Consider the following 15544-nt stretch of genomic DNA (forward strand, 5'->3'; position numbering starts at 1 on the left):
ATTTTGCCTTTAATTTGCATTTGTCTAATCACTTATACTTTAGTATCTAAACACACATTTGGCTACACACACAACTTCGGTGAAGTACATCTATTCAGATCTTTTACCCACCATTTTTTTGTTTTTTGTTTTTTTTAAACTGAGAGATTTTTAGCTACTTCTAATACAATTATCAAATTATTTCAATAAGTCATGTAGTTATAAAATAACATTGTATCAGAAAGCACAGTTTTATGATTTTAAAATTATTACGTTTTTGTTGTACAGATAGTTGCTTTTTACATTTAAAGGTATTATTTTTAGTCATTAGTTTGTTCTTAATTTACTTTAATTTGAAGTGTGGAACATGTATACTTTTAACATTATGATAATTAAAGCTTATGTCTTTGGACTTCAAACCTTTTTCACATAGATGTCAAGGAAGTATATTTGAAATAAGTGGACCTATTTAATCAATTTGTTCTGTAACATGCTAAATTTAGCTTATTTTTTTCAGATACTAGTATGATTTCTTATTCGCTTTACTTTTTCACAGGAAATGAGACAGGCATATTTCCAAACTTTGTAAAATTTTAAGAGACCTATTGTTCTTTGGGTCTGAACTGAATTGGAGTTTTCACATTTTCAGAGCAAATGGTAGCTCCTTAACATTAAGTATTCCTGTCCACAAAATGGTCCCTTCTTTGGGTTCTCAATATTTATGATTGAACAAATTTCCAGCCCATGGCTTGGTATGTTAGAGAACTCTAGATCATGGAGGCTTTATAATTTAAATGACCTTCATTAGCATTGGCCAGCCAGAACTATACATCATGGAGACTGAGGCTGGATGCTACTGCAGACCGTGCTGCCCTGGGTCCTGACTGGTCCTTGAAAAAACAAAGCCCAAAGACTGAAACACTTCCTTAAGGTCTGGGTATGCTACAATTAGCCCCAAGATTGGTTTCTATTTCTTTAAGGCAGTTGTATGATATCAGTGTGTACCTTTTTTTCTTATGTACTACAGAATGACCCTCTATTTCAGCAAGGCCAATGTCTTTACACACAGCGTCCACAAGACTCCTGGAGGTGAGAAATCACTTTTCCAGAAGTCACTGTGCACATGAAGACCATCTGCTCATCAAGTGTCAGGGTAGTCCAACAGCAACCACTGGAAATGTAAAGTGGATACTGTCTGGAGGTTATGAGTTATGGATTGCTGGCCTGGGGGATCCCAAGTGAGGCCTCCCTGAGATGGAAGCTTTAAGATCCATACACAAGCTGTTCTTGCTGCACTGTGAAATTCTAGGAAGCAAAGGGAGGGCTTCTTTATCATCTCAGAAGGGATTTCAAAGGAATTGAGGCCATTGCCAGAGGGGAAAGTAGAGAATTTTGTAAGCGACTGGGTCCTGCTCATTTACTAGAGTGGATCTGTGCACTCTATGGGTCAAAGTACCCCAGAGAATCTCATAAAAATGACCATCCCCTGTCTATAAACAGGCACATGCATTTCATACAATATCAAAGTTTATGAGTGCTTTGCAAACCCATCCGTAGGTTTCACAAGCCAGTTTCACAGACTTCTAGCAAAGTCTGGAGAAGTAAGCAGTCTGTCATTGGCTATCACTTAACAAAGTAAGGAAAGAGAAAGGGAAAAAGTTAGGTGTGTGCATGTGTGAAAGTGGGCCAGGTATCCAATCTGGAGTGTGTTCACGAATATGAAACATTTTCTTGAAAACCCTGAGGTGCATTTCCTGAGATCAGAAGAAACAGCTTTTTAGATGCTTAGACCAAACCTTGGGGGCTTCAGGACACTGACAGTGATATAAAAATAAGAAAGGAGAGGTAGAAGGTCAAACAATCAAAGAGTCAGCTTTCTCATTGACTACAGACAACAATGACTTGACAAATACTTAATGAGCAACTGTGAGTTACAGCACAGAACTGAGTGGTGGAGGCACAGTGCTGATGTAGATAGATATGGTACTTATGCCCATAAGAAGTCAGTATGTAACAAATTCAGAATCTCTATGAATTATTGTAATTTATTATTGTCCTTGTTATTTTATTATACATGATATAATCACACATAATATGTAGCTGCTGCTGCTGTTTTTATTTAAGGAAGCTGGAACAGTGGGCAGGAAGGGATAAATCCCATCTACCTGGGATTAGAACACATCTCTAATAAAGTTCATAGAGTAGCTATCTCCTAACACACTACACACTAGATATTATTTAAGTCAACTTTCAGCATGTTAGAGAAATCTTCTGAATTAACCATAACCAAATATCCATCCATCATTCTGTCTTTTGGATAGAAACGGGGCATTATTAGATGTGAACTAACAAAGTATAAGTTGTCCCTTGTTTAGATGAGCAGGTAAGGAACTTTCTCTTAAATATTATCAACACATATGAATTTGTATCCAACTGATGACACCAGGAAACAAGAAGATTAAGCGTTCTGGAGCTTTGGAGGGAAGGAAAGGGAATATTCAGATCCAATGGTTTAAGTTCAAATAAAACTATGGTTCAGTATTCTTACAGCTTATCATCCTGTACCTGTTTGTGTCAGTGTTTACAGAGGGCTTGGGAAAGGATATGGGATAGTATTCAAAGACCACAGAAGGCACATTTTGCAATCCTTTATAAACTGGTCTCCTGTGAGAAAGGGAAAAGATCTGGGAGAGCTAACAACCACATCTTCCACTCCTCTCTTCTGGAATGCTTGAGCCACTTCCTCTAAACATGAAGGAAAAAGACTTGTCCCTTCAAGTTGGGCCAGAAGAGAGATATTTTTAGTTATATGGATTGTTGAGGGGAAAACACAAAATCACAAAGGCCCATGAGGAGAGCCAATGTGAGCTCAGTAGGCCCAAATAGATTTTGAGACCAGGCATCTACCATGGGAGAGGTTGAACCACTAATTAAGACTTCATATGAGACTTGTAGCTGGATGTGTCCAGGGCATACCTGTCTGTTCCATTATTGCCTTGTGGACATATTACTCATATTTTGTTCATTAACCACCTCATGGCTGTCATATACTATTGAAAAATACCTTATCATGCCCAATCAAATAAATCTATGCTAATGCTTCACTACAAGAATTTCTTCCCATCACCAAGAAGTATTTCTTCAGATATCCAAATATTTACATTAGTTTAGGACAAATTTTATTTTATGGTCACTAGAAAAGAAAGGAGACAGAATAGATCAGAAAGTGCTGGGAGATGCTTTCCTGAGACAACCAGGAACTAGATTGCTGAAATGCAAAAAAATAAAAAAACCAAAAAAACAAAAAACAAACAACAACAAAAACAAAAACAAAAAAACAGGAGCTCATGAAGGATGTATAAGTAGACAGAACAAAGGGATTGATTTTTTTAAAATCTAAGGTTAGCTGTGCAGTAATCATTAGAAATAAAAAAGGAAAGTGGGTGAGTTAGATCATTCCTATACCCTCATGATGTCATTGGTGAAATAATCATGAGGCTCAAATCCAGCTACCATATGGCAAGGATCTCTAACAGTTTGTTTGGAGGAGTGGAAAGGACAAGACACACAGAAAAACACAGCCCACAGCCTGACTGTATCCTCAAATGCTGACTGCACACTGGGGACTGTACCCATGGCCTCGGTTTGGAAGGTTCTTCCTATATTCATGTATGCTGAGTTCAAGTTTTGAACAAGTGACATTTTAAAAAACAACTTTGTAGTCACCACCATGGAAATCTTAATAATTTCACTCATTACCCTCATCATTCTCACAGCAAGAGCTTTACAAACACTGTTCTCTTAGCCTTTCTCAATGCATTTAAAGTTGAATATGAAAATGTCTTGTCTGCTGAAAATCTGGAGATGCATGGCCAGAGTTCTTCATATTTTAAAAGTATGTAGAAGAGCAAGAAGAACACTGAACCAGAGAGAATCACATGTAAGTGAATATACCATAATTCCACAACTAGGTAAGGTGTTAACAAAAAGGGCTAAGAAAGTGGAAACGCTTAAACTAATTTGTTTTATGAGGTGCAAGTGAGTTGATTTTAGACTTCTATTAATATATACCCAAAGCATATGGCACCTGGTGGGCATATTAAAGACCCTACAGGGTTCCTGTGCTTAATTAGCTCATGATCAAAATAGAAACCTACAGAGAGATGTCATATAAGATCACACTAAATTGTAGATTTCCTTATTGGGAAGGTATGCCAGCCTTCCAACATTATGACAGAATACCTGAGATTAGTAAGTTATAAGGAGAAAGGGTTGACTTGGCTCATGGTTGTAGAAATTCCAGTCCATGGTTGGGTATATCCACTGTACAAGATGAGTTTTAAGGAACTCTATTATTCTTATTTCAGGGCTCTGGTGAGCTGGCCACTTAGGGGCAGGTACTTACATGCAACTATGGCACATAGCATCTCCCCAGAACATTTCTGGACAAAAGTTTGCTCAGAAACATAGGCAATTTTGTGTGTGTGTGTGTGTGTGTGTGTGTGTGTGTGTGTGTGTGTGTGTGATTTCAATGCTCTGGAGTTTACCATATGAATATACTGCTTTTAGTTTACTCTATATTCAAATGCAAAGCACTAATATATTGTGCTGTCATGAAAACAATCAAACAGTTGGTCCTAGCAATTGCCTGTTTGGGTCTTTGACTCCAATTACTCTCCATGGGGCCACTCAAAAGGTCTAATTGGGATGAAGATGGCTTACGTCCTTCATCAACATGGATGTGGCAGCGTTAATGTCTATGTCATCAGTACAAAGACAGCTGGAGAGGCTAAACCTCTGACCCAGTCAATTAAACGGCTACTGAAATGTAGGTGTTTGTGAACTATCTCTTTGTATGTGATACCAACCAGACATCTCTTCTGTGGCAGGCCTCTGGTGACACAGGGTCTCAGAGTTACTTCTGGATCAGCAGATCTTGGCTCATTCAGAGCAGCAAAGTAAATAGTAGTTGTCTAGTGAAATTACGCATGCTTTACATTAGTATCTAATAATAAACTGAGTCTCTTTCAGATTTTGAATTGTCAAAAGAAATCTGCAGTATTTTCCACAGAGCTTAGATGTGTTTTTTTTTCCAACTATAATGTCAAAGTACACAGTACTAGGTTGTTGCAATATTAAAAAAAAAAAAAAAAAGATGTGTGACCCCAATGCCTGCCATCTATTAGAATCCACATGAGTAGTGTGAGCATAGTAACATCTTCACAAGCTCCAGCCTCCTGTCTTCTGAGGAGTAACCCTGGCATGTATTTGTGTGCCATTAGTAACTCAGTAGTATAGTCTAGTTTTAGACACAAAGCCACCTTGGGCTGAAAGAATTGCTGGCTTTATGATGGATCTTGCTGAAAAGCTAGTTATGGCTATAGGAGTTGCAAGCATTTTTGAGTTACAATTTCATACACTGAAGATTTCCTCTAATCTATCCCTTATGAGCAGGGTTGAATTTTTTTTCACATTTTTATGGGATCTGATAACATTATACCACTAAACTCCAAACAGCGTGACATCTGATGTTGTATAAAAAGGATTGCTAAACTTTTCAACAAACAATGTCACATAAATACAAAATTAAGATACTAACAATTTTTCAAATAAAATGGGGAAAAAAATCTTTCCATCTTTGGCAAGGAAATCTTTCAGGGGCCAGCAAAGGTTTCTCATAAAAGCCTCTGGTTCATTATGGTTAAGCATCAAGTAAAAAGAAGAAGGAGGAGGAGGAGGAGGAGGGGGAGGAGGAGGAGGAGGACGAGGAGGAGGAGGAGGAGGAGGAGGAGGAGGAGGGAGGAAACAACCAGATTCACCACTGACACCTCACCCTTTTTCTTCTGGCTCACCTAAGTAGGTAAGGTTAGTGCTCTGTAGATCTGCCTCTCAGGTCACTGAAGCTGTGTGTGTCATGACTAAAGGGACATGAAAATTTCTGAAGTTTGTAGCAGGGAAGACCATTAGCACACACATAAATGCAAATGGAATGCTATTTAAATTTCTGTTATGAGAGAAAAACATCAGCTAGTCTCTGTAAGACTTTATATGCAAACTTCCAAATTTGAAGATGTAAAAATATTGACGTAAGCCTGCCTCTGAACTTCATGTTATCTTTAAGAAATTAAAGAGGACCACAAAGATGGTTTAATGGAGTGGATCAGGTATGTAAAGCAAAAATTGGTAATAAATAAAACTCAACATCAAATATCTACTTTCCTTTTCTTCTAGACATTTTCTGAGGTTTGTATCTGGAGGGTAGATTTACAGACAGCCAAAACAAGCTGTCAAAACAGTTTTTAAGGCTCCTGTGAGTGACTCTGTGGCATAATGCTGATGAAATGGTTGGCTGAACTTTTTCTCTTCAGAACAGATTGCTCTGGCTCTATGAACCTGTCATGTCTATCCACAACCCCAAGACAGAGGGTCCTAAAAACACTTTAAGGGGGTGACTTGTTTCTTGTGTGCCTAAAGAGCTCATCACCATCAATTAGTATTAGTTAATCATCCAGATTGGTGCAGTGAGCTGAATTGCCTCCTGTAGAAGTGTTCCACGCCACCACCTCATTTATTCTACATTGTTAGGGAATGAGTCAATGTATGATGGTGAAATTTCTAGAAAATATAGGCTTGTTTGTTTAAAAAAAATTGACTTATATGTAGCCATATTGGAAGAGGTCTCTAATATGTATCCATATCCACCTGTATTCCTACAAATGCTATAGGAAACAGATGCAAAATTCCTAAGGTCCTAATTATGAAAATTAACTACTTAACTTAATGCAGAGAACGTAGGGAAATGAGAGGACAGTTTTGTCTAGGAAGGGAACACAGCATTGCCTTGAGGGTCCAGGCTGCTGGCGAACTCTGCCTCTGTCCCTTATTAGCTCTGCATATTTAATCAGGTCTTTGAACTTCTGGTACAGCAGCTTCCTGCTTTAAAGGGAACACATTAGGGACTGGAGAGATCGTTCAGCAATTAAGAGCACTGGTCGCTCTTACAGAGGACTGGTGTTCAATTCTCAGCATCCACATAGTGGCTCATAACAGTCTGAAACTCCAGTTCTGGGGGATCTGGGACCTCGTCTGGCACATAATGTACAGACAAACCTGCAGGTAAAACACCTGCATACAAAAAATAAAAAATAAATAAATCTAAAAAAATAATTTTAAAGGAAATACAATAGCATAAAAGTAAACCAACCTTTACCTTTTGTTATTGGATAGTTTTGCCACCACTTTTAACATCTGATATTTAACCTGTGGAATTTAATACTGTGAAACCAGACAGCAGGCTTATGAAAACTGCATTTAATGGAATAAGAAATGTTGCTACTGCTACCATGGCTGGAATTTTTAGAGTGGTTTGCACTTGACTTCGAGACTTTTGACTCTGAACCTTAGTGTGCAGGTTTCTACATCTTTTTTTTTTTTTTTTTAATTTGCAAAGATGCATTGACACATGAACTCAAAGGACTCCAAAAAGAACTTGACAAAAACAATCTGTCAAAACAACAACAGCTAGGAGTGAGTATGAGAAAATAAGTGAAATTTAGAACTGGTGGAGTTGACACTCACATGACTTGAGATGGGGTCTATACTGACCTTGAGCTCCTCATTATCTGTGACTATGAAAATAATAATAAATGAACCTCCTCAGCCTGGAAACTTCCCACTTCATAAACTGGTTGTGGAGACTCAATTGGGCAATGTACATCAAGTCTAGCATCTCACATATGAGAATTAAATGTTGACTATTACAATTATCATCATCTCTAACAAATGTAAATGACACTGGACATTACGTGATGTTCTGAATGTTTCTTTGGTGAGATCTTTCACATCTCTGCCCTCTCTCCTTGTTCTCTTTAACAAGGGTCTTACTATATCACTCAGGCCTGCCTCAAAATCATGATCTTCCTGTTCAGTCCCCTGAATAGCTGGAATTATAGGCCAGTATTAGTTAGGTATTTTGTTTTGCTTCCCAACACCCTTCCTCTTCCTCCTCCTCCTCCTCCTCCTCCTCCTCCTCCTCCTCCTCCTCCTCCTCCTTCTTCAACTTGACACAAGCTAGACAGTCATTTGGGAAGTGGGCACTTAGATTAAGAAAATGCCCCCCTTGCTCTCTTCAGCAATACTAAAATTAGAATGATACAGAGAAGATTAGCACGCCCTCCTCATGCAAGGATGACATGTAAATTTGTGACGTGTACAGTATTTTTGGAGAAAGGTGGACACCAAACAAGCAGCTTGCTTACTGTGATAAAGACCATAAACAAAAAGCAACTTTAGCTCCTTTTCTTGTTTATTGTATTTTGTCATACTCACACTGTTTGTTTTTTATTCATCTTTTTGTATCTTATTTTATTATTTTATCATTGTCCCTTAGATGCCTGTTTGTTTTCTAAGGGGAGACAGAAAAGGTGTGGATCTGAATGGGAGGGGAGGTAGGGAGGAGCTGGGAAGAGTAAGGGGAGGAGAAACCATAATCAGAATATATTCTATGAATAGAATCTATTTTCAGTATAAGAATAAAATCACAAAGAAAAATGCCTCTGCTGTGGGATGGCCTTTCTGTCTGCTGTGAATATGTGTTGCTACCATTGATTAATAAAGAAACTGCTTTGGCCTATGGCAAGACAGGTCAGAGTCAGGTGGGAAATCCAAGCAAAGAGACAGGAAGAGAAGAAAGGCAGAGTCATAAGAGACCCTGTGGGCCTCTCAGGGAGCAAGATGTAGTGGAACACAGGTAAAGCCATGAGACACATGGCAACATATAGATTAATAAAAATGGGTTTAATTTAAGATAAAGGAGCTAGCTAGCAAGAAGCCTGAGCCATAGACCAAACTTTGTAATTAATATAAGCCTCTGTGTGTTTATTTGGGACCCAACAGCTGTGAGATACAGGAAAACTTCCAGCTACATGCCTCCATTAGATTGGCTTGTAGGCAAATCTTTGGGGCATTTACTTGGTTAACAATTGGTATGTGAAGGTCCAGTTCACTGTGGGTGGTGTTAACCTTGGACAAATGGTCCTGGATGTGTAAAAAAGCAAGCTAAATGAGCCACAGGGAAGGGGCAAGCCAGAAAGCAGCATGCTTCCAAGGCCTCTGCTTCATTCCCGCCTCGACATTTCCTGACTTGAGTTCCTACCCTGACCTCTGTTCACAGAGGACTGTAAACTGTGATATGAAACAAACCTTTTTCTCACCAAGTTGCTTCTGTTTATGGTCTCGATCACAACAATGGAAAGCAAACTCAAACAGGGCCCATTCTAACGATGAGGTCTTAACAGAACTAGACTAGGGAGCATGATTTCCACACCATACAAGTAACACCTTTGTCATCTCTTTAAGTCCACATTGGCACATTTTAAATATTTCATAATAAGAATGCTTATCTTCATTAGCTTGTAACTGCTTCAAGCTGAGAGGGAAGTAAAAATGGGAGTTTAGGAACACAGGGAGGAGATGAATTAAGTATGAGTTTATGTTATTACTAAAATATCATCTGAGTGATCTGTTTTTTTTATTAATGATAGGCACCAAAACATAGGTAGCTTTGACTTGATGGTCAACTTCACAAATCTATATAGCCTTTTGAGGGAGAGAGAACCAGAGCACATGGAGTTAATTACAGGAAGAAAATTCTTCTCAAAATACATAATTCCATCACCAGTTACCTAGTTACATTCCTCTATGCCAGTCAGCCAAACAGGCGGTGGGTTTTGTTTTTCACGTATTTTATCAGAGTTCTATTTTTTTTTTCTTGCTTCTCCATCGACGGTAGATCTGAGCTTTGAACTCCCCTGGATGTTCCTTGGGCACAGCCAAGTCCACATTGCTCAGAAAACTTGAAGTTAGGGAAACAACTGATGGGAGATGCTTAACACTTAGGTTTAAGTTAAAAAGTGAATTGACATGTGAGCATCATCTGGTGCGGAGTGGCTGCCTTGACAAGTATGTGCTTAACCAACATGATTGTGCCATTTGTTTTTGATGGAATGGGAACACGAAAACAGCTACATACACTAATGCACTCTTCTCTATTGAAGGACGTAAAAATATTTCATAAAATGATAGTCTTTTTCATAGCTTACTGGAAATATTGGGGCATATTGAGAATGAAATTTACCTAAGGTCATATAAAATCAGTACCAGGTGGGTAAGAGAACCCAGGTTTTCAGAGGGAACAAAAAAAAGAAAAAAAGAAGAAAAAAAACACAGGGGCCCCACATCAATGAGTGCTTCTTTTTTTCTAGCATTTTTTGTATATACACATAAACACAAAAAATACTTCAAAGGCTAGCTTTCATGATGAGCATGCTTAACAGTTATCAAGCATTTTGTAATTTTAGGATATCATGTGATTAGCAAACACCAAGTTAAGCCTACTGAGAAACTCAAACCAACTGAGATAATTCAGATCAAGCTGTTCAGGGGAGAGGAGAAGCAGGCTACTGCATTTCCACATACTTTCAACGAACTGCACAAAGGAAATGATCAAAACCCAAAGATGTCAACCAACTACAATGCAACTGCTGGTACTCTGAGTGTGGCCGCTCATGTATGTGGCTGCATATATCCATATGTGCACATGTGTGTGGACGATGAATGTGAGCCTCGAGCACTCTCCATGTTGTGTACTGAGGCAAGTTCTCTCACTGAGCCTGGAGCTCAGAGAATCTATTAGTTTAGTTAGTCAGGCTGGCAAATGGGCAGGGGGAGGAGGGCTGTCTCTGCCCCACCCCCTTCCCACATCTACTTGGCTCTGACAGAGGTTCAGAGGATCTAATCTCCAGTCCTCACACTTGCCTGGAAAACATGCCCCCCCCCCCCCCACAAGCCATCTCCTCCACTTATTATGGTCTATTTTCTATGCCACCTCTCCTCCTCCTCCAACATCATCACCTCTGTTTTACTCTCCTCTTTTCCCTCCTTTCTTCTGAAGAAGACAGATCCATTTTGTGCTAAAGCATGTTAAAGGAACAGTCCGATACATTTCCTTCTGTAACACGTGTCCCCAGGTTTCAAAGTACAGTAAAGATGCCTTCAGGCCAAGAGGGAGTACTCCTTTTGTTTCAGGTACCGAATGTCACAAGTCTGTGTGGGGCAAATTAAGCTCAATGCGAAGAACATTAGTAAAACGTAAGTCTGAGAACATGGGGCCATGACTGGAAGTTTTGGTTCAACCCAAAGACATGTCCCCTCACGTAAATCATTCCAATCTCCTTTCTTAGGCTATTTTATTTCTGAGAAGACAAATGGCCTGAGAAACAGCAATTGATCTCTCCAACACTGATGCTGTCACAAGAAAATTGACTTCATAGCTTACAGGGAGATGCACTTATGGCCTCGCAGAACTACTGTGGATTGGTGATATGCCTACTGACAGCTCAGGGTTTCCTTTCCTTACCACATCAATTTGTTTCCCTCCCTCCCTTCCTTCCTTCCTCCCTCCTCTCTCCCTCCCCCGCCTCCTTCTCTCTTTCCCATCCTTTCTTTGGACAGAAGTTCCTTTTGTTTCTTTAGACATTCAGTATCCTTTCCTTAACTCAAAATCTGACTGCTGGAAAGAGATCAAATTAAATTCATAAATTTAATCAATTAAAGGTTTAGTGAGAAGTTGGTGACAAGTCCAGGTAGGATGCTAACCTCAAAGGCAAGGGAGCATTGAGTCTAAAATCCATTCAGATCTGGAGACCTCCTGTGATGGCTACTCTTCATTGCCAGCTTGATTTGGGCTTTAAACTACCTCTGTAGCCATGAGGCACACTTCTAAGTGTGTCTTGTGAGGCTATTTCCTGAGAAGATTAGCTGAGGGGAAAGATTCAGCCTCATGTCCCCTGGCACCGTGTATGGCCTGAGAGCCTGATGGGATAAAAGGAGAAAGCCAGGAGACTCCCTGCAATCCTTTTGCTCTACTTCCTGACCACGACGACATGCACTGCTGCTACGCTCTGCCACATTCTCCTGAGGCCATGAATGAAATAAGCCTTTCTCCCCATAGTTGGTTATGTTAGGCACTCCATAACCTACTCTGTTACTTGAGAGAGGGAAAGTATCATGCTTCTGCTACTCAAATAAAGTGTGAGTCCAATTACCTTTGGTCACCTGGGTTGCCTCTACTGTCAGTCAGCACTGGGCCATACTCTCATCATGGCTCTCTTTGAGACCACACTTGGTCGTGTGACAGCAACATTTAAAACATCTCTTCAGGAAACATAAGCTCCTTGATCAAACACTCAAGATTTTCAATCCTACCCTAGCCTAGTAGCTCCTGTAGAATTCCACCATGGTCCCTTGCCAAGTTCTTCTGGTTCATTTTATAGTTGCCTGTCCTGAAGTCACATGGACTTTTTTGAAAAATATTTTTGTTAGTTCTTTGAGAATTTCATGGAATGCATTCTGACCATAGTTCACCTCTAGCTCTTCCTTCGCATTTTTCTTTTCTTTTCTTTTCTTTTTCCAGACAGGGTCTCTCTGTATAGCCTTGGCTGTCCTGGGACTTACTCTGTAGGCCAGACTGGCCTCTGCCTCCCAAGTGCTGGGATTAAAAGCATATGCTACTACTGCCTGGCCTAGCTCCTTCTAATTTCTCTAAGACTCAACCCCTCTACCCCAATCCTCCAGCTTTAGGTCCTCCTTGTTTTTGATAATAACCTATACATTCTAATAACCCTGGATATAAGGCCATCCACCACGGCATGGTCAACCAACCAGGAGCCACACCCTTCAAGAAAACTGACTCTGCCTCCACTAGAAGCAAAAAACTGCCAGTAGCTCCTCCCTCAGAGGGGTGGGGTTCAAGATCTCCTTCCTACAGCAAACAACAACCTTGACTGGCTTGATGGTATGGAAGTCTCAACAGCTGTTGTGAGTTCATGAGGACAAAGATGCTGTCACATCCAGAAGACAGTGGCTGTTTCGTTCTAGTCTTCCCTGAACTCTGGTTCTTACAATTTATCTATCCCTCTTCTGTCATGGTGCCTGAGTTATGGAGGGTGGGGTGTGATATACAATGTTCTGTTTGTGGCTGAACACACCAGTGATATGTATTCTCGACACTTTGACTAGTTACAGTTTTCTGTGTTAACTACCATCCAGTATGTGAAGCCACCTCTCTGGTGAGAGCTGCGAGCAGCAGTAATCTGTGGGCAGAGGGATACAGATGTGTGGCACAGCTTGGTGCTAGCAGACAATTGTTTTAACTTCAGTCTCCATAAACCTATGTGGCTCATTCCCACTTCATGGGATTTTCATTATTTTATTCTCTCTGCCTGGATGCCTGTCTTCAACCTCAGGTCGACTTAAGACATTTTCTGAGGGTCAATATGAAAGAGCGCCCTGACAGTATGTGGTTAGTATTCTCTTCCTCATGTCTGTTTTGTTCCTATTTCATTAACCACTGCTTTATGTTGCCAACTTTTTCTATTATTATTATTATTAGTAGTAGTAGTAGTAGTAGTAGTAGTAGTAGTAGTCCCCCCTCACTAAAATAGAATGTCTTCACCCTTTTTGCCTATCACTCTCTATTTCCAGAGTATTTGTGAGTGTCCAGTAAACAGAAGGCTCTCAATAAATGTACAATTAAGGACAAAAGTGATAACAAAAGACTGGAAAATATTTTCAGACATTTTATCTTGAATTAAATGAAGAGAATACTCTGTGTTAGGAGAATTCTACTATGCATGAGCTGTCTCATTAATGGAGCTGGCTTCATCCAGAAGAAACTCTCTTTGGACAAACCATGATGCACTCTGTAATTAGTAACGGTCCTTTTCACGTACCACGTCATGTATTTATGTATGTGGGTGTGGGAGGGGTATCTTTTTATGTGTGTTTTGAGTGAAGAGGAAATAATAATAAAGCCCTTTTTCTTAGCTTTATATTTTATTGAATCAGGTACATACAGACATAACCTGACTATGCATGTTTCTTGAGATTTATGACACTCTGAGCATAGTACAAACATTACTTCTCTTAGACTATATTTCTTTCTGACCTCAAACCAGGATGTTACTCTTGATTATCAACCTGATTGGATTGAGAGTCATCAAGGAAATTACCATCTGGAAGGGCAGTGACCTATGGAATAGATTAATCCTTTGATGGATTTAAAACATGGTGGCATTATTGAGAGGTGCTGAAAGACAGGAGATGAGGCTTAGTTGTACGAAGTAGGTCATGAGGGTGGGAATATGTCCTTCTGCATTCCCTTTGCTCAGCTTCCTGACCTGCTATGAGGTGAATCATTCTTTTTTTTTTTTTTTTTTTTTTAACCATGCTATCTCTGTTATGGTTGAATAAAAGAAAAAGAAAGAAAGGAAGGAAGAGAGAGAGAGAGAGAGAGACATGGCTACTCCAAGTTATGGTGGAGGAGGAAGTTTATTGTAGATAAAAGGGAGAGCATAACCAGAGGCAGGGACATCCGGGTGAGTCCAGAGCGGGCAGAACCAGATTGATCTGTGCAATGTGAGTGATGTATGTGTGTGGAGGAGCAAGACCAGGAGACCAGGAGGGTAAACATAGCCCAAAAGGCCAGGTAACCAAAATGGTTGGATTAAATAGAAAAGGGCAGCTGGGGGAAGGGCTGCCCAGCCCCTGGATTGGAGAAGTTTAGAGTAGAGGGTAGGGTATGCCATCCAGGAGGGCCCTGTCAGGGGCCACCCTCGCAGAAAAGTGAGCCTCTATCCTATAGCAACCATCAACTGTTAAGAGCTCCTTGGATGGGAATGGAGATGGGGCCTCAGGAGCCCCTCATGCTTCTATGCTTTTATTTTCTTTCATAAATGTTGTGTTTGAGAGCAGAAAGGCCAAGAAGAATACTCTGCTGAGGGATGCAGGGAGAACCTGGAGTCAGGTCTGCTTTGATACTTTGGATAGGTACCTGAGCCATTTGTCCTTAACCCTAACCATGATGAACTGAATCCTTTGAAACCATGAGCTAAAGTAAGCCTTTCACGTCTTAAGTTGTTTCTTTCAGCCATTCTGCCATAGATCTGCAAAGGAAATACAGTCATTCAGAACTTGTGTCACAACCAAGGTCCAAAACAAGTGCGTAACCGAGCCAGGTTCATAAGTGGGGGCTCCATATATCAATCCATGTAAACTAACATTGTCTACAGAGTAAAGTGATTAGAGTCCTGTTATATGCAAGGTACAGAATTCTCTTTTTATACTCTCTCATGATATTTCACAGTAGTGGTGAGAATTTCAGTTTGGAGGAATTCAGAGTATTCTTCTTGGCCTTTCAGCTCTCAAACACAACATGTATGAAAGAAAATAAAAGCATGGAAGCAGGAGGCCCCATCTCCATCCTCATCCAAGGAGCTCTTGACAGCTGATGGTCACTGTAGGATAGAGACTCACTTTTCTGTGAGGGTGGCCCCTGGCAGGTTGCCTGTGCTTTCATAAAGAGCCCCCCACAGCTGTACACATGTGAGCATCACTGGACTCAAAAAGTTGTTTAGCAAAAAAAAAAAAAAAAAAGTCTTGAAGTTGGAAGGAAGATAAACAAGGTTTAGAAGGGAGGGATTAAGCTACTGATATGCTTAAGATAAAT

General features: G+C 40.1%; 1 protein-coding gene and 1 non-coding gene across 5 annotated transcripts in view; one reads left to right on the forward strand and one right to left on the reverse strand.

Annotated features, from left to right (window-relative positions):
- The window catches only part of Nrg1 (neuregulin 1), a 1059481-nt gene that overhangs the window by 371088 nt on the left and 672849 nt on the right, over window positions 1-15544 (reverse strand). The gene's annotated exons all lie outside the window — the stretch shown is intronic.
- Window positions 8099-8201, forward strand: LOC118569245. Its single transcript, XR_004943037.1, has one exon. It is a non-coding gene; the product is annotated as a U6 spliceosomal RNA (small nuclear RNA).

This window comes from Onychomys torridus, chromosome 17, assembly GCF_903995425.1.
Source record: "Onychomys torridus chromosome 17, mOncTor1.1, whole genome shotgun sequence".
Lineage (NCBI taxonomy): Eukaryota > Metazoa > Chordata > Mammalia > Rodentia > Cricetidae > Onychomys > Onychomys torridus.